At 42.9% G+C, this 27,972-nt stretch overlaps 1 pseudogene; it reads left to right on the top strand.

Annotated features, from left to right (window-relative positions):
- Positions 1-27,722, top strand: part of LOC127027904 (complement component C7-like) — a 34,357-nt pseudogene extending 6,635 nt beyond the window's left edge.
- The last annotated feature ends 250 nt before the right edge of the window (positions 27,723-27,972 follow it).

The raw sequence follows: 27,972 nt of genomic DNA, 5'->3' as shown, positions 1-27,972 counted from the left end.
GGACCATGTCAAAGGCCTTACAGGAGTCCAGATAGATGACATCCGTAGCTCTTCCCTTGTCCACTGATGTAGTCACTCCATCGTAGAAGGCCACTAGGTTGGTCAGGCAAGACTTGCCCTTGGTGAAGCCATGCTGGCTGTCTCGAATCACCTCCCTGTCCTCCATGTGCCTTAGCATAGCTTCTAGGAGGATCTGTTCCATGATCTTCCCAGGCACAGAGGTGAGGCTGACAGGTCGGTAGTTCCCAGGGTCCTCCTTTCTACCCTTTTTAAAAATGGGTGCAATGTTTCCCTGTTTCCAGTCACCGGGGACTTTACCTGACTGCCATGACTTTTCGAATATCATGGAGAGTGGCTTGGCAACTACATCAGCCAATTCCCTCAGGACTCTGGGATGCATCTCGGCGGGTCCCATAGACTTATGTATGTTCAGGTTCCTCGGGGGGTCTCGAACCTGATCTTCTCTTACAGTGGGAGGGACTTTGCTCCCCCAGTCCCTGCCTTGCGGTCCATCCACTCGAGAGGTGTGGGAAGAGAGGTTGCCAGTGAAGACTGAGGCAAAAAAGTTGTTGAGTACCTCGGCCTTCTCCTCGTCCATTGTTACCAGTTTGCCAGTCGTGTTCATCAGCGGGGGTACACTTTCTTTGACCTTCCTTTTCTGGATGACATACCTATAGAAGCCCTTCTTATTATTCTTTGCGTCCCTTGCCAAGTTCAGCTCCAGCCGCGCCTTGGCCTTCCTGACCCCATCCCTACACAACCGGGCAGCGTCCCTATACTCTTCCCAGGATACCTGTCCCTGCTTCCACTGCCTGTGCATTTCCTTCATGCCCTTTAGTTTGACCAGCAGGTCTCGACTCATCCATGCCGGTCTCTTGCCTTCCTTTCCTGATTTCTTACGCCTGGGGATCGAGAGCTCTTGCGCTCTATGGAAAGCGTCCTTAAAGATCTGCCAGCTCTGTTCTGCTCCCTTGTCCCTGAGGGCAGTTTCCCAGGGGGTCCCACTGACTAACTCCTTGAACAGCTGGAAGTTTGCTTTCCTAAAATTCAGGGTCCTGACTTTACTCTTCGGCTGTCCCATATCCCTCAAGACTGCGAACTCCACCAGTGCATGATCACGGCTGAACAGGGAACTCCTCTTGGAACTCAGGAGGAAAAAGAAATTGTATGATCTCTGGAAGCGAGGTCAGGCTCGCTTGCAGGAAGATTACAGAGCTGTGGTTCATAAATGCAGGGAGAAGAAACGAAAGGCCAAAGCTCAATTAGAGTTGAAACTGGCCAGTATTGTGTCAGACAACAAGAAAGCTAGCCAATGTTATTCCAATTTACAAGAAGGGTGTGAGGGAAGACCCAGGAAACTACAGACCTGTTAGTCTAACCTCAGTACCTGGAAAAATTATGGAGAAGATCATACTGGGTACCATTGAAAGGCATTTAAAGAACTGTCCTGGTTTCGGCTGGGACAGAGTTAACTTTCTTCTTAGTAGCTGGTACAGTGCTGGGTTTTGGATTTAGTGTGAGAATACTGTTGATAACACGCTGATGTTTTAGTTGTTGCTAAGTAGCGCTTATCTTAAGCCAAGGACTTTTCAGTTTCCCATGCTCTGCCAGCAAGCAGGTGTGCAAGAAGCTGGGAGGGAGCAGAGCCGGGGCAGCTGACCCGAACTAGCCAAAGGGATATTCCATACCATAGGACGTCATGCCCAGTATATAAACTGGGGGGAGTTGGCCAGGAGGGGCGGATCGCTGCTCGGGCATCAGTCAGCGGGTGGTGAGCAATTGCATTGTGCATCACTTGTCTTTTCTTGGGTTTTATTTCTCTTTTTTTGTTATATTCCTTGTCATTACAATTATTAGTATAATATTATTATTATTCTTAGTTAGTAGTATATTTTATTTTACTTTAGGTATTAAACTGTTCTTATCTCAACCCACGAGTTTTACCTTTTTTTTTTTTTTTTTTTTTTTTTTTGCCTCCTCCCCATCCCACTGGGAGGGAGGAGGGGGAAGCGGCTGCGTGGTGCTTAGTTGCTGGCTGGGGTTAAACCACGACAAGAACAATGCAATCATCAGGCACAGTCAACACGGGTTCACAAAGGAAAAGTCCTGTTTAACTAATTTGATTTCCTTCTATGATAAGGTCACCTGCCTAGTGGATGTAGTTTTTCTGGATTTTAGTAAGGCTTTTGATACTGTCCCTCACAGCATCCTTCTGGCCAAGTTGTCCAACTGTGGGATGAGCAGGTTCACGGTGCGCTGGGTGAAGAACTGGCTGAACGGCAGGGCTCAAAGGGTTGTAGTGAATGGGGCTACATCTGGCTGGCGACCGGTCACCAGCGGTGTTCCTCAGGGCTCAATCCTCGGGCCGGTTCTGTTCAATATATTTATCAATATGATCTGGATGCAGGAGTTGAATGCACCATTAGCAAGTTTGCTGATGATACCAAACTGGGAGGTGCTGTTGACTCTCTCGAGGGACAAGAGGCCTTGCAGAGGCATCTAGATAGATCGGAGCATTGGGCAATCGTCAGTGGGATGAAATTTAACAAGTTCAAGTGCAGGATTCTGCACCTGGGATGGAGTAATGCCGGACACAAGTATAGATTGGGAGAGGAGTGGCTGGAGAGCAGCCCTGCAGAAAGGGATCTGGGGTGCTGGTTGACAGCAGGCTCAATATGAGTCAGCAGTGTGCCCTGGCAGCCAAGAGGGCAAACCGCATCCTGGGGTGCAGCAAGCACAGCATAACCAGCTGGTCAAAAGAGGTGATTATCCCGCTGTCTTTAGCCTTGGTGCGGCCTCACCTTGAGTACTGTGTGCAGTTCTGGGCCCCACAATTTAAGAAGGCTGTTAAGGTCCTTGAATGCGTCCAGAGGAGGGCGACCAAGCTGGTGAAAGGGCTGGAAGGCATGTCCCGTGAGGAGCGGCTGAGGACTCTGGGGTTGTCTAGTTTGGAGAAAAGGAGGCTGAGGGGCGACCTCATTGCTCTCTACAGCTTCCTGAGGAGGGGAAGTGGAGAGGGAGGTGCTGATCTCTTCTCCCTGGGATCCAGTGACAGGACGCGTGGGAAAGGTTCAAAGCTGCGTCAGGGGAGGCTCAGACTTGACATTAGGAAGCATTTCTTTACCGAGAGGGTGGTCAAACACTGGAACAGGCTTCCTAGAGAGGTGGTCGATGCCCCAAGCCTGTCAGTGTTTAAGAGGCATTTGGACAACGCCCTTAATGACATGCTTTAACTTTTGGTCAGCCAGTCACACAGTTGGACTAGATGATTGTTGTAGGTCCCTTCCAACTGAACTATTCTATTCTATTCTATTCGTTATTTATTTACTTTATCTCACATCTCACTTCAGGCATCATAAAGAATTTACATTTATCTTGCTCTGGGACTACCACAAACGAATGCTTTCCCTTGTCACTCTGGCTCTTCTCTAGAAAGAAAAATATAAGCTCACTTTAAAGTAGAAAAACCTGTCACTTGTACAGCATGCTTTACCCTGTATGGAATTGTGTGGTTTGCCTTTAATATTCAGATGTGAGACACAAACTATAAGAACAAAAGACTTTGCAGTGAAATGGACAATTGCATGTTCTAAATTTATTGAAGATAAAGCCTGTTTCCCCAGGTGAAGTAAGTTTGCCTTCCTTCATCAAAATCAACTGTTGCATTTTATTATTTTCACCAGCTGCGAACCTTCCCTAAGTACAAATGCTTTGCTGATGAAGGTCAGCTCAAGTCTGCAGTTACAAATGTTATCTTCTGTTTATTCTGGAATATGTTTTTTCCTGCAGCCCAGGCTGGCCTCCAATCTTGATGTCTCCGATTAGCTCACTTGCATTGGTGACCGTCAGGTCCAGTAACGCATCCCCTCTGGTAGGGCTGTCTATTACCTGGCTTAAGAAGTTATCCTCAATGCACTCCAGGAGTCTCCTGGATTGCCTACAGCTCACCGTGCTACTTTTCCAGCAGATGTCGGGGTGGTTGAAGTCCCCAGCAGGACGAGAGCCTGCGAGCGCGATGCCTCCTGTAGCTGGAGTAAGAAAACTTTGTCAATAGGCTCCCCTTGATCGAGCAGCCTGTAGTAAACACCAACCACAAGGTTCCCTTTGTTGCCTCCATCTCCAATTCTTACCCATAAGCTTTCAACCTGCTCGTGGCTATTCTTCAGAGACAGCTCTTCACAGTCTATCCATTTCTTGACATAGAGGGCAACCCCTCCGCCCCTCCTTCCTCGCCTGTCCCTTCTGAACAGCTTGTAGCCATCAATAGCAGCACTCCAGTCGTGGGATTCGTCCCACCAAGTTTCAGTAATGGCAACTAGGTCATAGCTTTCTAGCAGCACAGTGGCTTCCAGCTCCTCCTGTTTGTTGCCCATGCTGCGTGCATTGGTGTGGAGGCACTTCAGCTGAGCTGTTGGCCGTGTCACCTTTTTAGAGGAACACCCTTAATTCCTTTGATGTATTTCACTGGTGTTTCCCTGTTGGCTCCTATTACCTCAGGAGCCCCTGGCTCCTCTCTGTAAGACTTCAAGCATGCTCCAGTGTACCCAGCATGTCTCAGAGCAACAGGCTGAGGGCCCTCGCTAGCACTTCATCCCTCTAACTTTTGCATGTCATCCCATGGCTTGTCACAGGCGAGCCTGATATTATACCCTTCCCCTTTCAAGTCTAGTTTAAAGCTCTGTCAACAAGCCCCGCTAGCTCATGAGCAGAGACCCTCTTCTCCCTTTGAGAAAGATGAATTCCATCCAACACCAGCAGGTCTGGTGCCGTGTAGACCATCCTTTTCCACAGGATGCTGCACCTCAGCAAAGCCAGAATCTTTCCCCTCTGTAGGACAGGGATATTACTGGGTACTTACCATTGACCTCAGTAGCAGTGAGAGTGAGACTTTAGTTAAAAAGACTTCAGACATCAATTATTTTCTAATATATTACACATGCATAGACCTAAGTACATACACAGAAACATTTCATATACATATAATGATATATACACACATGCACATATATTAAATTATTTTATAATTATTTCTTAACTATAAGAGATGAGAATATACTTAAAGATCTTTTCCCTGCTGTCCTTTAAAAGCCTCAGCTTTTACTAAATAAAATGTTATGATCCAACATCAGAGACCAAAGATATTTCTGGAAATATGCATACATCTCCACAGAAATTTTATGAAAAACCTGCTCTTATTTATCCAGGGAATTTACTTGTTTATTTCTTGACATTCAGATATTGTGCTAACACCAACAAAAATTAGCTTGTAAAAGTGGTAATAATGATTCTTGGACAACCTTGAACAGCATTTGCTTTGGGGACAATTCCAGGAAGTTGTTATCATTTGTGTTTCATGTTGTAAGTGTAGGAGGGGAGGAAAAAGACCTTCCATTATTTCTGGATTTTAATCTCAAACCCCAAACTTCTCCACTTGTTCTCAATGCAATCAGTGACATCTGTGTGGAGTGAACAAAAACATGCCTCCTCAGAGCAGGGTATGCTCTCCCAGCTGTGCTTTACAGCCACATGTAAGGTGTTGTGCAGGGTATGAGAGAGCAGAGATGCACTCCTAGAGGATGGAGAGCTTTGAAATACAGCTCTAAAGGCTTATTTCCCTTTCAGCACAGCTCTTCCTTTTGAGCTCAGAAACACTCCCACAGAAATTATTATTAACTAATGGGTCAGTTCTGAGGGTCAACTTCAGCTAAACAGGTGTTTGGTGGGGAGGAGAGGCTGATGAGGAATGGGCAAGTGGCCCTAATGAGTTTCATGAGGCTGCCTGAAGGGGAGGTAACAGTCCATATAAAAGTGGCTTGTCAGACTGAGAAAGAGGAATTTAGAAGAGAGAAGTTCTGGTAAGAAAGTCATGACTCAAAGCTTCTTTGCTTACTGGCCAAATGTCAAGGTAAATTCCCCCCCTGAGAATCAGAAGTGGGTTTTTTTGGTAGATCTGTAACTAGGGTACTGGGGAGAAGTGCCTGCTCCAAGCTTTGAGAATGGTTCTCAGATGATTTTGAAGCCTTGTAAAAGAGCTGGATTTACAGAAAGTTTAAACTGCCTGTAACACAGTGCACCTTTAAGATATTTAAAATCTGGTACAGAGTTTGTTAGCTGATTCCAAAAACTTTGATTGCTGTATCTGCCTGTAACTGAATATGTCTTCAAAGATTATTAACTGTATCATATATCTCCTATATAAATTAACATCCTTAACTGCAATGGGTCCTTTAAGTGTTGTGCTTAGTCAAAATAACAGCTACTAAATCCCTAGTAAACTTTTGTTGCATGAATTTTCCTTAATGCTCTTTTGTTAACATAAAGAATAAGGTTAGTGCTCTCATTCTGAGGCACAACAGGAGGACAGCTCAATGGATGCACAGCAAATAAAGGAAAACCATATATTTGTCTGCGTTATATTGTTTGCTTGTCTGGCTGCACAGCCTATGAGATAGTGGTGCACTGATTTATAATGTAAAAGTTATCTTTGCAGGCAGAGGTGTAAGAAGCACTTCACTTAAATATCAGCTTGAATTCAGAAGAACAAAGTGTGATCCAGGGGAAGCATCTAATCTATAGTGAAGTTGTTTATTATGTTTAAACTTGTTCAGAGGCCTCTTTTAATCTGCCCGAGGATGATAAATCTCAATATCTGAGTCTTAAGGACAAAAACTTGTATACGAGGCAGCTTAACTTAGCTGAAAAGATTAAGGCCAGACACAAGTGCACCAATCTCTGCTTTGTACCACTTCAGCAACACCCAAAAGAGGGGAGGGAGGCTGGTTTAACCAGCTGCTGAAGGTTGAACCCAGGGAGGTCTGTTGCTGGGGGAGAAACACAGGGAGTTCATGATCCATGTTACCAATCTCTAGCTACAGTATAATCCCTCAAGCTGTTTTAAGGCTGCTTTACATATTTGCTATGGCTGGGTCAGCTTGGGAGTAAGCCAGTAGGAATTAACATGTTCAGATGCATAAGAAAAAGGATGTAGACTCTGTGCTTATAAGAGAAATTAATAATTTGCACTCTTTGCTGAGAGGCTATTACAGGGCTAGGAGCATCAGAGTAGTGCAATAAAAATTATTAGAGGCAAGGAAGAGTCTTTGTGTAAAGTGAATGTGAGAAATTCAAAACCTTTTACCTGAAAAAGAAGGCTTGAGTAAGAACAAGTCTTTATTAAAGCATGTATGGTGAGAAATGAAATAGCAGATGTAAGTCAACAAATACCTTCTCTCCCTTTCACCTACAATGAGAGGCAGGCAACTTTCAGTGAAACTAAAAAGTGAAAAATTCAACATGCTGGAAAAGATTTTAACTTCTTAAAACTTATGGTCTTGAATATAATTTTAATATAACATAGGCCAAGAACTCTTGAGAGATGTGGATGCTATGCAAATAAATGGGGGGGAAAGAGAGGATAGTATTGAAAAATTATCAAATATCATGTTTCACTGTGGAGATAGTCTTTAGCTACTGGAGGCTGAGGTTTCATCTGTATTAATATGCTTATTATCATGTTAGTACTTGTTAACTAATTGCTGTAAATTAGAAATGTCTTTCAGTTGTGCTTGAACATATGTTAGGGGGAGATGTAGCCTAAAGAGTGGCCGCTTGAGAAGGGAAAAATGCCTGAGGGAATGCTGCACTGTAAAAAGGTCACAAAACTGTGACAAGTCCAAGCCTACTTATTTTGTCTTACTGTAACTTAACATCAGAATAAAATGTGGTAACCCTCGGAGCAACAATATTGGTAATTGACTCTTTCTGCTGAGTCTTTCAACTATTTTACAAGTTTGTTATTGACTTCAGTCAAAGCTGACCACAAACCTTTCTCAAGGTACCTTTCTCATGGCTGATGCATTTTGTATGTGGCAGTATTTCCCTGCCCCAGCTTCATTACTGCCTCAGAAGACACAATATATAGTCACCAATAGATGGGCAGAGGTGTGTACCTCTCTTGCCATGAGACCACACAAAGGAGAAAACAGAAGGCTTCATTGTCTGTTGGGGTTCCTGTATGCTAATGTTATCACAAGCCTTACATTTTACATTCTCTCCTTGGAATGATCAGTATTTATCTCTTTTTTTTTTTTTTTAATCATTTAAAAAAATCTCAAAGCCATTTGCTAGCTCTAAAAAGTCTGGACATTGCTGTTTGCTGAATACTTTTTCCTAGCTATTAATTGTTCTACAGATCCTCCACCCATATTAGAAACATCATAGTTTTAATCACTCTCATGATGGTCTTTCAACCAAATAAGCACAGAATGGGATGTGTTTACAGGCTAATTAAGAACAAATGCCATCTCCAGAAATGCAGATTCTTTCAAAGATATTTAGTGATATGGTCTCCACTACCAGATAAAAATATTTCAAATTTACATTTTATGTAAGGACAACTCCAAATTTTTTCCATACTAATCAAAATTGGTACATACTGGTAATTGCATGACTTGATAGGCAGAAATTGTCTGAGAGTTTTATATCTGGAAATAACAAAGTACATCATTAATACTGGCACAGAAGGAGATATCTATCCATCTACAAAAAATAATAATAATAAAAAAAATTAAGGGAGTACTTTGACCCTATGCTTCAGTGCTGCTCCTTTGAACTGAACTGCGAGTACAGGCAGAAGCCAGAATAACGCGCAAAAGGATATCACGCCAATTTTAAGGCCTTATATGCTTGTTGTAGAAGTAGTAACAAATGTTACTGAGCACACCTACATTTCTCTGGAGCTCAGGTGAATGTCTGCAACTATATCAGCCCTTTGTTATTACTGGTATGTGTTTTCATTTATTGCAGTCTGATGTTTGTTGTATGTGTAGCCAGCCCAGAATCAGGGAGGGAAAAAGTCAACCCTATGTCATTTCTGTGCTAATAGCACAATGCTGTGCATCTCCATTGTCTCTCTGAAAGTTTTCAAAAGCTTGCTTTATTTGTTAAACTTTGGTTCCAGCTGGAAGATATCTATGAAAGCTCATTCCAGAAAGTTTCACAGTAGCAGTTAAGGTTAATTACTGACTTCTTGAGTAAGCTGACAAAATTTTAATGAATTTCAGATGGTCCTAAAAATGTTGTAGTTCAAAAAGACATCCTAACAAGATCTGTTTCTTTGAAGTCCTGCCTTCATTTTCTTCCCTAACTCTCCTTTATAGGAGAGGAATCTTTCTTCTGCTTACTGAAAAACATTTTTTAGGTTTTAATTTCAAGATGCTTGGAAATTTTCAGAGGGAGACTGATGGATTTTGATGAAAGATTTTTGTTCAAAGTTTGCTGCTTGAAGCATTTTAGCTTTCTAATGAGTTACAATAATAATTCTAAAATATATAATGCACATACACCACTGACTCGGAAAGAACCAGAAATATAAAAGCATGGGCAAGGTTGCTAATGGCTGATGTTTGACATTCTATTCACTCTACAAAGAACAATCAGAAAGAGATGATATTTTGAAAATCATCAAGAAGTCAGACTAAAAAAGACCTTCTGGATCATCAGCTCTAGATATTGCTGTCTCAGACAGTCATATAAAACTGCTTATGAATTTATTAAACTGTAAGAATTAAATCCATAGTTAAACAATATAGAAGAATACAAGAAAAAAAACCAACAAAAACTGAAATCATTGGATACTTGTGAAAAATTGACCTTGTCTGGCTCTGAGAATCAATTGCTTGCAACAGGCTTTGCAATCCTCCATGTGATTTAACCTCTGATACAATCCTTTATACACTATGTGTGGTTTTGTGTCACTGTTAACACAAATGTGATAATACTTCCACTTTAGCCTGTTTCATGTGACTCTGTTAGCTTATTTAAAGTGCTAAAATCTTGAGACCAGCTCTCTGGTTCATGAAATACACCTATTTTATGTATGTGTGAGCCTCTCTCTTCCTGGGCAGGCATGTGAGAGCGTATAGATCTGTTGTAGACACAGTACCTCTGCTTCTGCACACAGCTGGCAGGTGAGCTCTCAGAAGAGCTTGTGCAGAAGCCCTGGCCCCTGTGAGCTCTGTGGGCATGATTTTCACATTGAGAAGGACTCATGGTGGACCTAAGCCTGCTCCCAACCCTCAGTGATGAAGGCCGTTGAATATCTCACTCATATTTACTATCCATACTTTGGTTGCAGTCATTTCCAAAGACTGATGGTTTAAACCTTAGCAATTTTTTCAGCATGAAAGTGGGATGTCTCAGGGAGGCAAGTACTATAATGGTAGAAATGATAAATAAATATTCAACCTCAATGAACACCTAAATCAGGCCTGTCTGGGCAACTGATTACTAGATAGGATGGTGAATTTAGATGCCACCATCATGTCCAGGAGAGTCCTGTGAAGCAATGAGCAGTGGGGTGGTCTATAACTGCTAGTCTAGGATGAGCAGTAACCAGAAGAGTTTGTGTGAGGTGATGGTTCATTGGCACTTGGGCAGATGCAGTGGCTGGCTGGATCTGCAAGCAGAAGGCTCTCCACTGCTCTCCCTCCTCTTAGACTTCCCATCTCTTTTCTCCCCTCTCTATCCTCCCTGGCTGTACGTTGCCACTCTCTCCCTGGCTCTGTTGCCCACCAGACCTTCCTGGGAGATGATCTAACTCATTAAAATGGCAGAAAACCACACAGATTTTTTTCTGGATTTATTTTCTGTCATTGTAATAAATTAAACTAGCTCACAGGGAAGACTGAGGTGTGCCAAAGTCAGCACCGGATGTGCAGAAGAAACACATGGTGGGGATTAGAAGTGAACGTAGGGAAAGAGATGGAAAAACAGAATAGTAACTCACCATTTTGAGCAGTTTCAAGCTGCTAAATTTGTTCACCATGTCTTATGCCCTAAGATCAGAATCTAACTCTAAAGAACAGTAATTATTTGTTTGCCCAGTGATGACCTTTGTGTACGCACAGGCTGAAATGTCTATGCTCTAGACAAGTCTGATTTATTACCTATATACTACTAAAGCTCTCTGAATTTTGAATTATAATAACATGAGCTCTTCTCTTCCAACCCAGTTCATTCAAACCAGAACTCTCACAGCCCTTGTTTGTTTGGCGTAGTTTCTGCAGCATATGGATTCCACTATCTAAGGCAATATCCTTCTACAAGGTCCCCTGGGAGAGAATCATTTGCATTACAGTTAGCACAGCATTAATGCTATTTGACATATTTCATAGAGACACATCCCAAGGCATTGTCATTAATCCTTGAAACGTGACAAATACATTAAAAGCAAAACAGGCAATTAAAACACTTTAAAAAAAAAAAAAGGTGAGCAAACAGAAACAAATCCAAAAACTCTCCAAGACAATTTCACAATTTAAAACCATAATGACAAGATGCTCTGTCTTCACTCAGTTGTCACTGGGTCCTTGGCATTTGCAGCAGTCACGGAGCACAGAGTGTCTTTAGGGCCGTAATACATAATGAACTTGGACAATGAAGACACAAAACTACTTAAAGTTTGGTAAACTATTGAGTAACCTTAGCATCAATCCTATAAAAGGCTGGAAGTCTACAGGGAAATATCGCTGATATAATTATATTCTGGCTGACCTTAGTGTGAAGTAAAATACAGACAATACCATTTCATGCTGTCTCCAGACCAGGCAGGATATCATTAGCCCAGCAAGTGAAGCATTGCATTAATAATTCTTGTGCTAGAATTATCATTTGGTGCAAGACAAGAAATGCCTTGCCTTATGGCTAACCCTTTGTGTCTCTCAAACTACTCCTCTTTTACCCCCCCCCCCCCAAACTTCATTTTTAAGCCTAAAGACAGTTTATTTCTGAATAGACAGTAGAAATGTTTAGCAAGAACTTAAAGTTGCTATGATAAAACACATTTTTAACTGCAAAATGGTTAGTAGATTGTTGCCATTTTCATTAACAGTAAGGGAAAATCAGCCCCATCTTCTCTGTAAGTTACACTCTGTCCCTCACTACTGTGCTGTCAGGGGAAGTAATTGGGGAGCTCCCTCAATCAGGCCTTTTATTATAATTTATGTTATTGTAGAAGTGCCTATCAGTCGGACTGGGACTGTGCTAGGTGCTGCATAGTCCCTCGTCACAAAATTATAGTTAATGCAACTGCACATAGCCTTAAGTATCAATAACGCACAAAAGTAGGAAACTATCTAAATGGTCCAGATCCTAAGTAAGTGCTAAGTAGAAAAAAGTTACTATAAGTACCCTATGAAATGAAAGAAGAATCAACCATTCACAGTCCCACTGTTGTAGAGGAGACTGAACAGCAATCCACTGCAAACCAGTAAAGTGCCATGGGACCTGTGGACTTGCAGTCCTAGGAGTGACACAAGTCCAGCTCTAACCTCCCTCTATTTTGCACCTTGTCAGTTCAGTCTCTTTGCTTTTGTTACTGCTGAAGCCAGGATCAATAAGAAAGCAGCATCCTGTTTCCAAATGTAAGAAGATAAAGTCTTTGGGCTGAGGTACTTGAAATGTATGCTAAAAGGACTATTATACAGCATCTGCCAAAGCAACATTTTTGTCTTGCTGGAATGCTTCTTGCAAGAAGACATTCCATCAATATAGATTCATTTGAATAAGATACCTGTTACTATCAATGATTTTACTACCCATTAAGAGCGGACCCCCATCACACACATACTTTCTTTGCTAGCTGTATTTGTCCTCTTTTGTGTTTATTTGCATGTTTTGTTTGTGAGCAAATTACAGCTGTGGTGGGTTGACCCTGGCTGGATGCCAGGTGCCCACCAAAGCCACTCTATCACTCCCCCTCCTCAGCTGGACAGGGGGAGAAAATAAAACGAAAGGCTCGTGGGTCGAGATAAGGACAGGGAGATCCCTCACCAATTACCTTCACGGGCAAAACAGACTCCACTTGGGGAAAAATTAGTTTAATTTATTGCTAGTCAAATTAGAGCAGGATAATGAGAAATAAAACCAAATCTTAAAACACCTTCCCCCCACCCCTCCCTTCTTCCCGGGCTTAACTTTACTCCTGATTTTCTCTACCTCCTCCCCCCGAGCGGCGCAGGGGGACGGGGAATGGGGGTTTGGGTCAGTTCATCACATGTTGTTTCTGCTGCTCCTTCCTCCTCAGGGGGAGGAGGACTCCTCACACTCTTCCCCTGCTCCAGTGTGGGGTCCCTCCCACGGGAGACAGTCCTTCACGAACTTCTCCAACGTGAGTCCTTCCCACGGGCTACAGTTCTTCACAAACTGCTCCAGCATGGGTCCCTTCCATGGGGTGCAGTCCTTCAGGAACAGACTGCTCCAGCGTGGGTCCCCCATGGGGTCACAAGTCCTGCCAGCAAACCTGCTTCAGCGTGGGCTCCTCTCGCCACGGGGCCGCAGGTCCGCAGGTCCTGCCAGGAGCCTGCTCCAGCGCGGGCTTCCCACAGGGTCACAGCGTCCTTCGGGCATCCCCCTGCTCTGGCGTGGGGTCCTCCACGGGCTGCAGGTGGATATCTGCTCCACCATGGACCTCCATGGGCTGCAGGCGGACAGCCTGCCTCACCATGGTCTTCACCACAGGCTGCAGGGGAATCTCTCTCTGCTCCGGTGCCTGGAGCACCCCCTCCCCCTCCTTCTTCCCTGACCTTGGTGTCTGCAGAGTTGTTCCTCTCACATCTTCTCACTCCTCTCTCTCTGGCTGCAACTGCAACTCCCCTGTAACTTCTTTTCCCTTTCTTCAATATGCTACCACAGAGGCGCTACCACTGTTGCTGATTGGCTCGGCCTTGGCCAGCGGCGGGTCCGTCTTGGAACCCGCTGGCATTAACTTTATCGGACATAGGGGAAGCTTCTAGCAGCTTCTCACAGAAGCCACCCCTGTAGCCCCCCCCGCGCTACCAAAACCTTGCCACGCAAACCCAATACAACAGCATATCTTTATCTTGAGGGTTATTATAGCTAATGATGTACTTACAGAAACTGAAATTGCTATCTAAGCCATTGTGCTGGGTTTGTGTAGTGAGGGAGGGGCTACAGGGGTGGCTCCTGTGAGAATCTACTAGAAGCTTCCCTGGCTCCAGCCTGGACCCGCCTCTGGCCAAGGCCGAGCCAATCAGCAACGGTGGTTGCGCCTCTGTGATAGCATATTTAAGAAGGGGAAAAAAAAAAAAACTCCGTGAGGAGGGGGTGTGAGAGTAAGATGGAAGAAGACGAAGACGAAGTATTAATTGTTCTACAGATCCTCCACCCATATTAGAAACATCATAGTTTTAATCACTCTCATGATGGTCTTTCAACCAAATAAGCACAGAATGGGATGTGTTTACAGGCTAATTAAGAACAAATGCCATCTCCAGAAATGCAGATTCTTTCTAATTTCCTCACAGTTAGACTGAATGTAAAGCCATCTCCTTAGTATAAGTAGTGGCCTGAATCACCCTCAGAGATGTTATGTGCACAAGGCTTTGGGGTGCTTTGTGGAGATCTTCCAGAGATATGCTTTTATTTCAAGTCATTATCTCAGAGATTTGGTTTGTCTCATGCTTATCAAAAGCATGCCAAGCAATCCTTAATGTACTTTACTTTGTAACATATGTACTTAATATACAAATATATATATGTAATGCTTTTCCAATAGTGTTCACTACTTTTTGTGAAATCTGAAATGGATTCAGCCTGAAAAAAACCATCAGATTTTTTGCATCAGGAAGGACTTGCTCTACTCTACAAGTTATCATTTTTAACATCCTTCATGAAGGTCTTTATACAGAATTCTGTCTTTCATCTTCTAGGTTAAAATTCAGAATGATTTCAGTTATGAGTTTTTCAACAGCAGCTGGTCTTATATGAAACACACAGAGAGGTATGAAAAATCAAACAGTGGACACAGTTTTTCACAGAATAAAATTCTGCAACACAGTCAAAAGGTATGTATAAGTTGTCACTGTGGCTTAGTATTTTGCATAAATGTTTTTGTCATTTTTTTCATGTGCTTTTATAGTGAGATGCAAATATTTATTTTATCCAGATTTTTTTGGCACAAAGTGCATGACAGAAAAAAATCCCATAACCTTTACAAAGAGATCACTGGTTTGGTTATCAATTAAGAAGGGTTGGCTGCTGGTTTTACTTTCTACATTTTACCTCTTTATTAGTAATTTATTTATTTACGAGCTGTTTTCCTCCCTATTTGAGAAGGAAAAACATCTTCTCATAATTGATTAATCTCTTCCATTTTCTTCTAACAGTTTACTGCACTTTTTTTCCTATTACCTTTGTCGGTATCTTGGAGTGAAAAAAATTGAAATAATTCTTTGATTAAAGCTAATTTATTTTATAATACATTTTCCACTAGTAGAACTCCATTAAGAGAGAGATCTAGTGTCTTAAGCAGCCAGGAAGTCACAGTGTTTATGCCTTTGACTTATTTAAAAGGAAGCATTAGATAAATAATTTGAGAGTAACTCTCAATTATGAATTATAACCTCTGTCTTATAGCAAATAAAATCAAGTAACAAATATATACATTTTATGGCCCCCAAGCTGACAGAGGACAAGCTCATTTTACCACACTAACAATGATGTATTTTGAGACTTAGCATAACAAAGTTCAAAAGTAACTTTGAGAGGCTGAGGTGACCATTATTGTATAGGCATATAGGATTTTATAATTCAGCAGCATCCTCAAAATGGCTAGAGCCCCTTACAAAGAAAGGCTCCTCTAGAGAAATCAGGGTGCAAAGAAAACCTCTCTAGTGCCTCCTATTTGCTTTCAAACAAGGCTTGTTAACCTGCTACTGCCAGGCTGCTGGTGTTGGAAACCACAGTTAGCTTTGAAGAATGATATTTTCATTTCTTATTTGTCCTTATGCTAGTTTTCAGGTACACAGGAGGAAAATAAAGATGATACAGCAATTATAAATGAAGGTCCAAAAGATATTTCCTAACTTCAGGATATTCTTTTTGCATTCATGGAGTTGCTTAGACATATCTAACAGCTCTGTAAAGCTGTTGGTTAGTAGCCAATATAATGTGCATGTGCATCTGGCTAGTAGGAACCACCCCATTAGCAAAATGGAGCATGACTGATTTATTTTCCTTTCCCCAGAGTCAGCAGCTGATGGTTGTTGAGAACAGTGTGGAAGTTGCTCAGCTTATTAACAACCATCCAGACTTTTCTCACTCTTGCGGAGCCCTTCTGGAAGGAACTTGACAACCTTCCAGTCATCTATGAGTACAACACCTACCAAAGACTTATTGAACATTTTGGGACTCATTTCATACACTCTGGATCTCTAGGAGGACATTACAAAGTTATTTTTTATATGGATACTGACAAAATGAAAGCAGAAGGTAGAGTACTAGACCATTTGTTACAAGAAACAAATTGAATAAACAAGAATAAAAATTTCTTTGCATCTTCTCCCAGCTAATATCTAAAATCAAATAAGAGACTTCTACTAGTCACCACACACTCTTCATGGGCAAAAGAAAGAAGTTTAGAAAAAGTGCTCAAACCACAACATTTAGTTCCAGATCTGCATCTGTGACCTGCAGTGTTCTGGGTAGATTTGATAGTTGGTTCAGGACCTCATCAGGCTAAACTTGAATTCTAGTGACAATCTGAATCTCAAATAACGTTAAAGCTTAAAAGTTACTTGGAGATGGAGGTTGGGTAAAACTGTGTAAAGCAGAATAAATTACAAACAGAGCAAACACCAGTGACATGTATGATGGTACTCAGTGGGGAGCAGTGCTGTAGGATTAGGGATTGCTGAGAAAAGAGATGAAAGAAACAAACTTTTTCCAGATATGTCTCCCATCTCTCAGCCTCCATCCATAGGCTTTAGCAATGTGTGGACCTTCCCACAGGACATGCTAGTTAGTTGCCTTCTAATTTAAGCATGATACCTGGTGGTTCTTTTCTTTCTAAAACACATTTCAAGTCAATGGGAAACTCAGAAATGAATCCAACACACTTTCCTTGTACAGCATTGTTAATGGATTGATTATCTGCAGGTATGAGCATAACAGACATATACCAGTGCACCACATCAGGCTGGAACACATTCATTGTGAAAAAGAAGAAAATAAAGTGCTCCAAAGTAGATGAACTGCTACAGACTTCTTCAGGTAAATGTTCAACAGTGACTTGTACAGTTGTCATGTCTCCAGCTTTCATCTTCTCCTAAATAGCTGTCAAAATGAGGAGCAGGTGTCGATAGCTTTGTTGAACTCTATCTTAACACATTGAACCCAGACACCAAGTGCCTGGTTTAAAAGGCTCTCCAACATCAATCAGTCATTGCTAATGCTTTCCCAGTAACTAGTACTTTTCTGGACACCCTAAGTCAGAGCTGCCAAGACACCTGCAAAACCAGATACTTCTTATGTGTTATCCACGTAGGAGCTCTTGATCCAGGCACAGGTGGTTGTTCTGCACAGATGAGTCCTTTCACTACTTGCTAGTATATAGCTTTTGCATGTATTGTTTCTATTTCCATTTGTAAATATAGCAATGGTGGTATTTTCTGTATTTCCCATCCTGTATCTACAGGAAGCAGCAGTAATAAGATTAAAGGAGACTCCTACATAGAAGGAGGAAGCCCAGGTGCTGTTGCTGGCCTTAGTTATCTAGAGCCGAATAATCCTGCTGGGAACAGTCAGAGATACTCCTTTTGGGCCAGATCAGTGACAGACTATCCCAGAGGAATTAAACAAAAGGTAAGGCTATTTTCCTGAAGCAGGGATGAGCAGATGGGATTACCTCAAGGGGAGAAATGATTAAGCTATAGCTGGTGATTAATCAGGCTGTGGTCTGCAATCATTTTGTTTTCAGATCGTTTAATAAAAAAGTAAGAAAAATTCACAGGAAGAAAATTCCATGAAGCTAACATGATCAGCATCACAAATCTAGGTCCTTTGGCAGGTCAACCGTAATCTCATAGCTCAAATATGTTTAAACATGACTAAGCTACCACTAACTTTAAGGGATGCTGTTAAGCAGAGCTGACTTTTCAGAAAAAGGCTAATATTAAATACTAACATAAGACTTTATCTAGTTAGATAGTAAATTGAAGCATCTTTCAACTCCCATGTGCAGGAGCATACATCACAAATTATTTTACATGACAAAATGTGCTCAAAAACTCTTATATCCCCACTCTAACTGTTTAATATAAACATTTCTCTACTGTGTGTAGCTAACATCGTTATATGAGCTGGTAAAGGAAGTGCCCTGCTCCTCAGTCAAAAAGAATATATGGCTGAAAATGATCCCTGCAAATGTCAGCCTTGCCAGAATGGTGATGAGGCGGCCATGGAAGGAGCTCAGTGTGTGTGTTACTGCCTTACACCTTTGGAGCAGCTTGTGAGCTGGGAACTCTCGTGCAAGATCAGCCAGGTCAGCACTCTTTAAACCTGTGAGAATGTAAAGTGGCAAAAGTGTGCTCTTCTGCTTCCAGAGTCTGTTTGTCCCACTGCACAAATTGAATGAGTGACTGATGTGCAGTGGCTGCTTGGGTCAGATATCGCTGCAAACATACAGCACGGGGAGGGTCTTCTTGCTGAGCCTGAGTCTTTGCTTAACATGTCCAAACAGTACTTAACAAAAAACTGTTTTTATTATTATTGTTAAATGCAGTGGACCATACTAACCACTTGTCCTGGTTTCGGCTGGGACAGAGTTAACTCTCTTCTTAGTAGCTGGTACAGTGCTGGGTTTTGGATTTAGTGTGAGAATGATGTTGATAACACTCTGAGGTTTTAGTTGTTGCTAAGTAGCGCTTATCTTAAGCCAAGGACTTTTCAGTTTCCCATGCTCTGCCAGCAAGCAGGTGTGCAAGAAGCTGGGAGGGAGCAGAGCCGGGGCAGCTGACCTGAACTAGCCAAAGGGGTATTCCATACCATGGAATGTCATGCCCAGTATATAAACAGGGGGGAGTTGGCCGGGGGGGTGGATTGCAGCTCTGGCATCAGTCAGCGGGTGGTGAGCAATTGCATTGTGCATCACTTGTCTTTTCTTGGGTGTTATTTCTTTTTTTTTGTTGTATTCCTTTTCATTACAATTATTATTATTCTTAGTTAGTAGTGTATTTTATTTTTACTTTAGTTATTAAACTGTTCTTATCTCAACCCACGAGTTTTACTTTTTTTTCCTTTCCTCCTCCCCACCCCACTGGGAGGGGGAAGCAGCTGCGTGGTGCTTAGTTGCTGGCTGGGGTTAAACCACAACACCACTCAAAATGCAACCTTCTATAAATAAATATATATACTAAATGAATGAGCATCAATAACTTCAACAATTTTTGCTTTTAATTTTTTTTAATTAGTTATAGCTGATAGCTTTTTTTATGTTCTCTTAGACTCTGATAACATATAGACTCCATGGAATTATACTTACGTAAAAGGTGAGTTTGGGAGAGATTAGATCATTGCAATCTGGAATTCTCTGTAAGGGCACAGTTTGGATCACTAGCTTTGAACAGCACATACCGCTTTTTTTTTTTTTTTTTTTTTTTTTAGGACAACAAACCTACAGAATGGTTTAATGTGAAATATTCTCAAATGTTACATAGGTGTTGTTGATGGACACTGGAGCTGCTGGTCTTCCTGGAGTCCTTGTTCAGGGGGAAGGAAATCAAGGAGTCGAACCTGCAACAACCCTTCCCTGCGTGGCGGTGAGAAGGCCTGCATAGGAGAGCAGCATGAAAGCAGACCATGTGAAGATGAAGAATTGCAGCGTTTTCGGTAAGCAGAAAAGAAACATTTGGAGCACGAATATGGGAAAATTTAAAAAAATTATTTCAGAAGGGTGCATAAGCTATTGAATTCAGGGAGAAGATCACTTACTGAGCTTTCATATTTAAGTTGAAACAAAATGAAATTCAGAAGCTGTGAATCTGATACAAGGTAAGACTAGAAAATGGGGTAAAAGCCAGTAAACTTGACACCATTCTATTTAGTACTCTCTCAGACAGCCTGGCAGTGCCTGATTTAAGTATAATTGTGATGTAAATGGGACACACAATAGTTTTGAAAATGGGCTTCACTGAGAAGTGTAGAATTTTGAAAGGATGGGAGACTAAATTCAAACTAAATCATACTTTTGTTTGCTTTATAGTTTGAACCACACTGTTTTGATGTATCCATAACTCTTACAGAATTCTGTTCACCTCCTCCTCTCTTGGAAAATGGATTTGTTCAAGTAAGTTATTTTTGTTACTCTATTATCTGTCCTATCCCTACCTGCAGTTAATACAGAGATTCACTTGAAAATTTGTATTTATCTTGGTAAGCTTAGTATCAGAGCTACTGTATAGCAGCTTTCTCAGCATTGTTCCCTGGCTGAAGTTTACATGACATTAGCCAAGACTTCTTACTAAAAATAAAAGAAAACCAAAAAAGCCTGACCCTAAAACCAGAACAAAATCTTTGCTTTTCTGGACCATGGTACCTACAGAGAAAAGAAATCTACTTGTCCTTTACCTTATACACATATTAAAAATTTTCTGTGCCACATGAATTACATATTACAGCACAGGAAACTAGAGAAAAAACAGCACAGAAAGTAAACTGTCTAAGGTCATCCAGCAAGTCCACAGCAAAATTATAAACAGATTTTAGGAATCTTCGCATTACACCCTGTGACTCACCATTGCACTTTCTTGTTCCCTGGTGAAACTATGATCTGGCAAGGTATTTGGCTGACTATAACTTGGGCCTATTTAACAAGGGAGACTAAATTCCTCCCTTGGCAGAATGGATTATGCCTTCTCTATGTTACGGGGCTGTCTAGAGTCTTTCTGCTCAATAAACAGATACAAGGATTAGTTCAAAATCCATTAGTTGTCTCTGCACAACTGCAACCGAAGATCCAAAATTTTGTGCTCCCTCTTTTGCCAGTGATTTTTTTTTTTTTTGGTAATCAATAGTTGTCTCCCACATTGATATTTTTGGTTCACAAACTAAAGGTAAAACACTGCAATTTGTGGAGTAGTCTCAATTTTTCATAAGATCTCTCCTTAGAACAGAGTGGGATATAAAATGAGAAAAGACCTGTGTCTTCAAGTCCAGTTCTTCTGAGTGACCATATCACATTAACATGATAACATGCCATCCTAAGAATTAGCAAAGCCATAGACTCTCCACTGATCCCCCTGGAAGGCTGTTCAAGAGCTTATGTTTCCCCTCTAATGCTTGATAACAGCCATATTTGCAGTCGGTTTATACGCTGGCAGGAAAGCACTGTTCCATCGCTGACGTACCGCTGCCAGACCCTTGTCAAAGGATATGTTCAACTCTAACCCTCCCTTTGCTAAGTTAAGATAGCCCGAATATTCTGTATTCTACCAACTTTTTTGCAGCATCTCCTCCATTTTGATCACATTTACTGACTATCAATAAGCAGAATTGCCCCCAGTATTCCAGACGCTCTCACCAGTGCATTGTAGAGTGACGTTAATACTTCTCACTGTCCTCAGCTATTGCATCCCAGAATCAAAGGGAGTTCAACCCTGCTGGTGGTTCTTAGATTGTATATTCAAATTTTCACCTGTTCCTTTTCTTTCAGAATGCTGAAAACTCATACCCTGTTGGGAAAAGCGTTGTTTATGCTTGCAGACGTGGATATTCTCTTCTTGGTGATCCTGTTGCTAAGTGTGGCAGTAATTTACAATGGCAAGTTGGAGACAGATATTGCCAGGGTATGTCTAACTGATACAACTCCATTCCTGAATTCCAGTGAAATATCTCTGAACATCTGCTTTCCAACAACAAGGGGGGAAAAATACACACCTGCATTTCCCAGTTCCCTGGACATAATCAGGTCTAAATTGACTTTTATTTTGAATCCAGATATTGTAATACTGAAAAAGAAACTTGCCTATAAAGTCTGGTTTTAAGGAAGGCTGGAAGTGAAACAAAGTTGAGCCTATTTAATGAGGGAGACTAAATTCCAGTCCAGGAATTACTTCCTGTGGAAACAAACTTTGTTCCTTAATTCAGTCCTGTGGTTATATCCAAGAACCATGGGGATGAGTCTATATCTAAAGCAAACTGAGTAAAAGGTCTAGTGGGCAGCACCGGGCAACCACAAAGTTCTCAAATAATCACCTTGTCATAAGAGCACAACTCCAGGGATCACTTTACATCTTGGATGATCTCCCCACTTCACTCTTTTTCCTCTAACCCAGTCAGTAACCATTAGGGTTTCTTTTTTCCCTACAAGGTTTATTTGAGTCAACTTTAAGTGTGATCAGATAGACATGGGAATTTTCAGACCCGTAGTTCAATACCATCTTTTCCTCCTTCCAACCAGGACTGACTGCCCACAAATGCTAGTCCACACTGACTGCCATCACTTCATGTATCAGTACACGGTCTCCCAGGGTCCTGCATGTATGACTGTCCTGGTTTCGGCTGGGACAGAGTTAACTCTCTTCTTAGTAGCTGGTACAGTGCTGGGTTTTGGATTTAGTGTGAGAATACTGTTGATAACACGCTGATGTTTTAGTTGTTGCTAAGTAGCGCTTATCTTAAGCCAAGGACTTTTCAGTTTCCCATGCTCTGCCAGCAAGCAGGTGTGCAAGAAGCTGGGAGGGAGCAGAGCCGGGGCAGCTGACCTGAACTAGCCAAAGGGGTATTCCATACCATGGAATGTCATGCCCAGTATATAAACAGGGGAGAGTTGGCCAGGAGGCACGGATTGCGGCTCTGGCATCGGTCAGCGGGTGGTGAGCAATTGCATTGTGCATCACTGGGTTTTTTTCTCCCCCCCCCCCCTTCCTTTTTTTGTTATATTCCTTCTCATTACTATTATTATATTTCATTATTACTATTGTTAGTATTATATTTTACTTTAGTTATTAAACTGTTATCTCAACCCACGAGTTTTACTTTTTTTTCCTTTCCTCCTCCTCACCCCACTGGGAGGGGGGAGGGGGGAGGGGGAAGCGGCTGCATGGTGCTTAGTTGCTGACTGGGGTTAAACCACGACAGTACTGCATATATGTTTGGCTGGTGTGATGAGTTTATATCCTGTGCTAACAGGATTGATATATTTCTACAGGAAAATCAGCTAATTCTTACCATTCAATTTGTTAAGGAATTTCAGAGAAGATAAAATACGTGACTGCTTTCTGTAAGCCACTGATTCACTGTGGCCATCTCAAATGCTTCAGTCCTTAGATACTGCTTGTCTCCTGCCCATCCTAGAGGGGGGTTTAACAAGGAGAGCCATGGAAACCTTTGTATGAGATCAGTGAGAGAATAACTCTGTCCTGTCCACATGGCATGCACTTAGAAGGGGCACGCTCCATTTTGTGTGAGCCCAGTCTCAAGTGGTCTCCCGACATGAAGACTATCCTCTGCAAGAGACCAGGTAAGCCATTGCAGTCCTCCAAATGCAATGCACAGGAGTTTCTTTCCTGGATGGACTATGGTCAATATAGATATGATATAGACAGAGCTATAGCTGATATAATGATAGAGAAGCCATATTTATATCACCAGCAGGAAGCACAGAAAACATGAGCATGTTTTTTCTGTGGGCTGTTCAAACAAGATGCCTTGACATTTCTTGTGAGGTTTCCTTATGGCTTTTTGCCTCCCATTCCTCTATTGCTATCAAGCATTGTCACCAACAATATTTTAATAAATTGCCTGGGATATATGCTGCCTATTCTGCCACCCAAATATACTTCACTTTCCATCCGTACTGTGTAACATCACCCCTGTGTGAGCTGCACCTTAGAGATAGGACTTGTGTATCTGTAAGCTGTCCAATGCACCACAGCCTCTCATGGAAGAGAAGGGACAGGGCTGGATGACTCCTTTTGCTCATCTGGCAGTCACACAGCTGATATGGAATAAATCTCCAAGAACTGGAAGAGGAAAATGGTGCTTCAAGTTCATGGTAACAGCTGTTTAAGCTCTGGGTTGATACTGGCAGGCACCGACAGAGAAGGAAACAGGCTATACAATACAGCAGCTATGTCTAAATTAATATTTTCCGGCTGTGGAAGGCAGACAAGACTTTCTCTTGTGCACTCCTACAATGCTGGTCAGTGACGTGCAGGCATCCAAGCAGCTTGCTGCTTCAAGCCAGTCACATCCTCACCCGAGTTCCCAGATGTTCTCATATCCCTGAGGAGACTCTTGCTTGGAGACAACAGCCACAGCTGTAGAAGACTAGGCATGTCTCCTACATTTCATATCTGCCCTCTCCTTATTAGCCAACTGCTGCCTGAGGTCACCTGATCTGAGGGAAGAAGCAAGTAACAGTCAGACTTAAACCTCAAAAGACAACATCCTGCAAGATTCCCAGTGTAAATCACCTGCCACTGTGTCATATCCACATGCAGTTAAAAACAAACAAACAAACAAGGAAAATGAGAGAAGGAGGGTAAAAGTTAAGAAGATATGTATACACAGACACTGGCACTCGTACATTTGGCCTTACTGAAAGAAGGTGGGATGAGAATATTTAGTCAGCAATAGTGTCAAGTAACCATCAACTATAAAACCAACAGCCCCACGTGTGGAGACAATGCAGTGATTTTCGGTGGAAGTTTCCCCTCTGCAGGAAGACGGGGTTATGTCTGCAGTCTTTTTTTTCCCCCATCTGGCAATTCCTACCTGTATTTGCTGGGCAAGTCTTAATCCATAATGGAGATTTATTAAACAAAAAAGAGCAACAATGTTCAGGGATATTAAAGTTCCATGTTAAAGTAGAAAACTACAGACAGCTGATCTAAAACACAAATCAAGATAAAGCTTTCTCAGTAAGTCTGTCTATACAGATTTAACAAAGTCCTGCCATTATTTGCTACAGAAGTCTCCAAAGGAATGCTTAGCAAAGGCCTATTTCATTTTAAAGCTTGGAATACAACTCAGCAGTCAAACAGTACATGTGCAATCATGAAAATTCCCCAAGAATCACTATTGCTTTTATTTTAAAAGTTAGTGCAGTGTGGTGGTTTGACCTTGGTTGGATGCCAGGTGCCCACCAAGCAGCTCTATCACTCCCCCTCCTCAGCTGGGCAGGAGAGAGAAAATATAATGAAAGGCTCATGGGTTAAGATAAGGACAGGGAGATCACTCACCAATTACCATCACAGGCAAAACAGACTTGACTCAGAGAAATTAATTTAATTTAGTACCAATCAAATCAGAGTAGGGTAATGAGAAATAAAAACTAAATCTTAAAACACCTTCCCCCCACCCCTCCCTTCTTCCCAGGCTCACCTTTACTCCTGATTTCTCTACCTCCTCCCCCCCAAGTGGCACAGGGGGACAGGGAATGGGGGTTTGGGTCAGTTCATCACGTTGTCTCTGCCACTCCTTCCTCCTCACACTCTTCCCCTGCTCCAGTGTGGGGTCCCTCCCATGGGAGACAGTCCTTCACGAACTTCTCCAACGTGAGTCCTTCCCACGGGCTACAGTTCTTCACAAACTGCTCCAGCATGGGTCCCATCCACGGGGTGCAGACCTTCAGGAACAGACTGCTCCAGTGTGGGTCCCCCATGGGGTCACAAGTCCTGCCAGCAAACCTGCTTCAGCATGGGCTCCTCTCTCCACAGGTCCTGCCAGGAGCCTGCTCCAGTGCAGGCTTCCCACAGGGTCACAGCCTCCTTCGGGCACATCCACCTGCTCCGGCGTGGGGTCCTCCAGGGGGCTGCAGGTGGATATCTGCTCCACCGTGGACCTCCATGGGCTGCAGGGGGACAGCCTGCCTCACCATGGTCTTCACCAGGGGCTGCAGGGGAATCTCTGCTCCCATGCCTGGAGCACCTCCTCCCCCTCCTTCTTCCCTGACCTTGGTGTCTGCAGAGTTGTTCCTCTCACATATTCTCACTCCTCTCTTCCAGCTGCTGTTGCGCAGCAGATTTTTTCCCCCCTTCTTAAATATAAGAGGCACTATCACCATCACTGATTGGCTCAGCTTTGGCCAGCAGTGGGTCCATCTTGGAGCCAGCTGGCATTGGCTCCATCAGACATAGGGGAAGCTTCTGGCACCTTGTCACAGAAGCCACCCCTGTAGCCCCCCCGCGCTACCAAAACCTTGCCACACAAACCCAATACATGCAGATTAAGGACTACATGATAGAACTTGGAGTTTTCATTACCATCAGTGCATAAAGATATTCAGGTTCACATTTCTACATAGGGCTTTGGAGCCTTAGCTGTTCTGGTGACAATAGTGAAGCCAGTAACTCTGAAACCTAAAAGAAGGCTGTTGCCAGCTATGATTCATCAGTACTAAGTTTAGCAGAAACAAACAGCTGCTGCAGAACTGAGATGAATGTTTAAGCTTGAACATAGCACCTGTCTCCTTCTGTCTGACTGATGACCCATGGATAAATTACTGAACAGCAACTTTGCAAAGTGTATCATATCTTTTTAATAGTGTCGATTCCTTCCATGCAGTAGATACTTTTATTGAACATGCAGGATGTGACTTTATGTCATGTTTGTATAATTCAGTGACTTTTAAGCTCAACCAATAGGATAGTTTCAGAGTAGACCTTTAACAGACCTTGATTTTCTGACCCTTAATAGCACTGTCTGTGTTCTACTTCAGTGCCCAGTGTGAAACTAGAAGTGACTGTGGTGGGTTGACCCTGACTGGATGCCAGGTGCCCACCAAAGCCGCTCTATCACTCCCCCTCCTCAGCAGGACAGGGGAGAGAAAATAAAACAAAAGGCTCGTGGGTCGAGATAAGGACAGGGAGATCACTCACCAATTACCGTCACGGGCAAAACAGACTCCACTTGGGGAAAAATTAGTTTAATTTATTACTAGTCAAATCAGAGCAGGATAATGAGAAATAAAACCAAATCTTAAAACACCTTCCCCCACCCCTCCCTTCTTCCCGGGCTTAACTTTACTCCTGATTTTCTCTACCTCCTCCCCCCCGAGCGGCGCAGGGGGACGGGGAATGGGGGTTTCGGTCAGTTCATCACACGTTGTTTCTGCCACTCCTTCCTCCTCAGGGGGAGGAGGACTCCTCACACTCTTCCCCTGCTCCAGCGTGGGGTCCCTCCCACGGGAGACAGTCCTCCATGAACTTCTCCAATGTGAGTCCTTCCCATGGGCTGCAGTTCTTCACGAACTGCTCCAGCATGGATCCCCCATGGGGTCACAAGTCCTGCCAGCAAACCTGCTCCAGCATGGACTCCTCTCTCCATGGGGCCACAGGTCCTGCCAGGAGCCTGCTCCAGCACAGGCTTCCCACGGGGTCACAGCCTCCTTCGGGCACATCCACCTGCTCCGGCGTGGGGTCCTCCACAGGCTGCAGGTGGATATCTGCTCCACCGTGGACCTCCATGGGCTGCAGGCGGACAGCCTGCCTCGCCATGGTTCACCATGGACTGCAGGGGAATCTCTGCTCTGGTGCCTGGAGCACCTCCTCCCCCTCCTTCTTCACTGACCTTGGTGTCTGCAGAGTTGTTCCTCTCACATCTTCTCACTCCGCTCTCTCTGGCTGCAACTGCAACTCCCCTGTAACTTCTTTTCCCTTTCTTAAATGTGTTATCACAGAGGCGCTACCACTGTTGCTGATGGGCTCGGCCTTGGCCAGCGGCGGGTCCGTCTTGGAACCCGCTGGCATTAACTTTATCGGACCTAGGGAAAGCTTCTGGCATCTTCTCACAGAAGCAACCCCTATAGCCCCTTCACTACCAAAACCTTGCCACGCAAACCCAATACAGTGACAGAGCCTGAATGTCAGCCATGGGAGAAAGTGCAGCAGTCACAAAGTGTGTGCAAAATGCCCCATGAGTAGGGGTAAGTTCAGGCTCAATTTGGCAATGACTTTCTCACTTTATTCAAGACCAATTAAATTTCTTAAGTCTTCAGTCCATGACAGATGAGAAAGCTTTACTCGTATAAGGCGGCGGCATTGTACTTTGTTTGCTTTACAGCTCAATGTCCTGTTCATCACTTATCTGCCTTGTCAGAGCTGTCAGTGGGTTTTAGCAGTGATGGAATTTGGTTGGATTACAGAAGGTGAAGGGATAATTTCAGTTCCACTT

Source organism: Gymnogyps californianus, unplaced genomic scaffold, assembly GCF_018139145.2.
Source record: "Gymnogyps californianus isolate 813 unplaced genomic scaffold, ASM1813914v2 HiC_scaffold_104, whole genome shotgun sequence".
NCBI lineage: Eukaryota > Metazoa > Chordata > Aves > Accipitriformes > Cathartidae > Gymnogyps > Gymnogyps californianus.
This window is presented reverse-complemented; position numbering and strand designations above follow the sequence as displayed.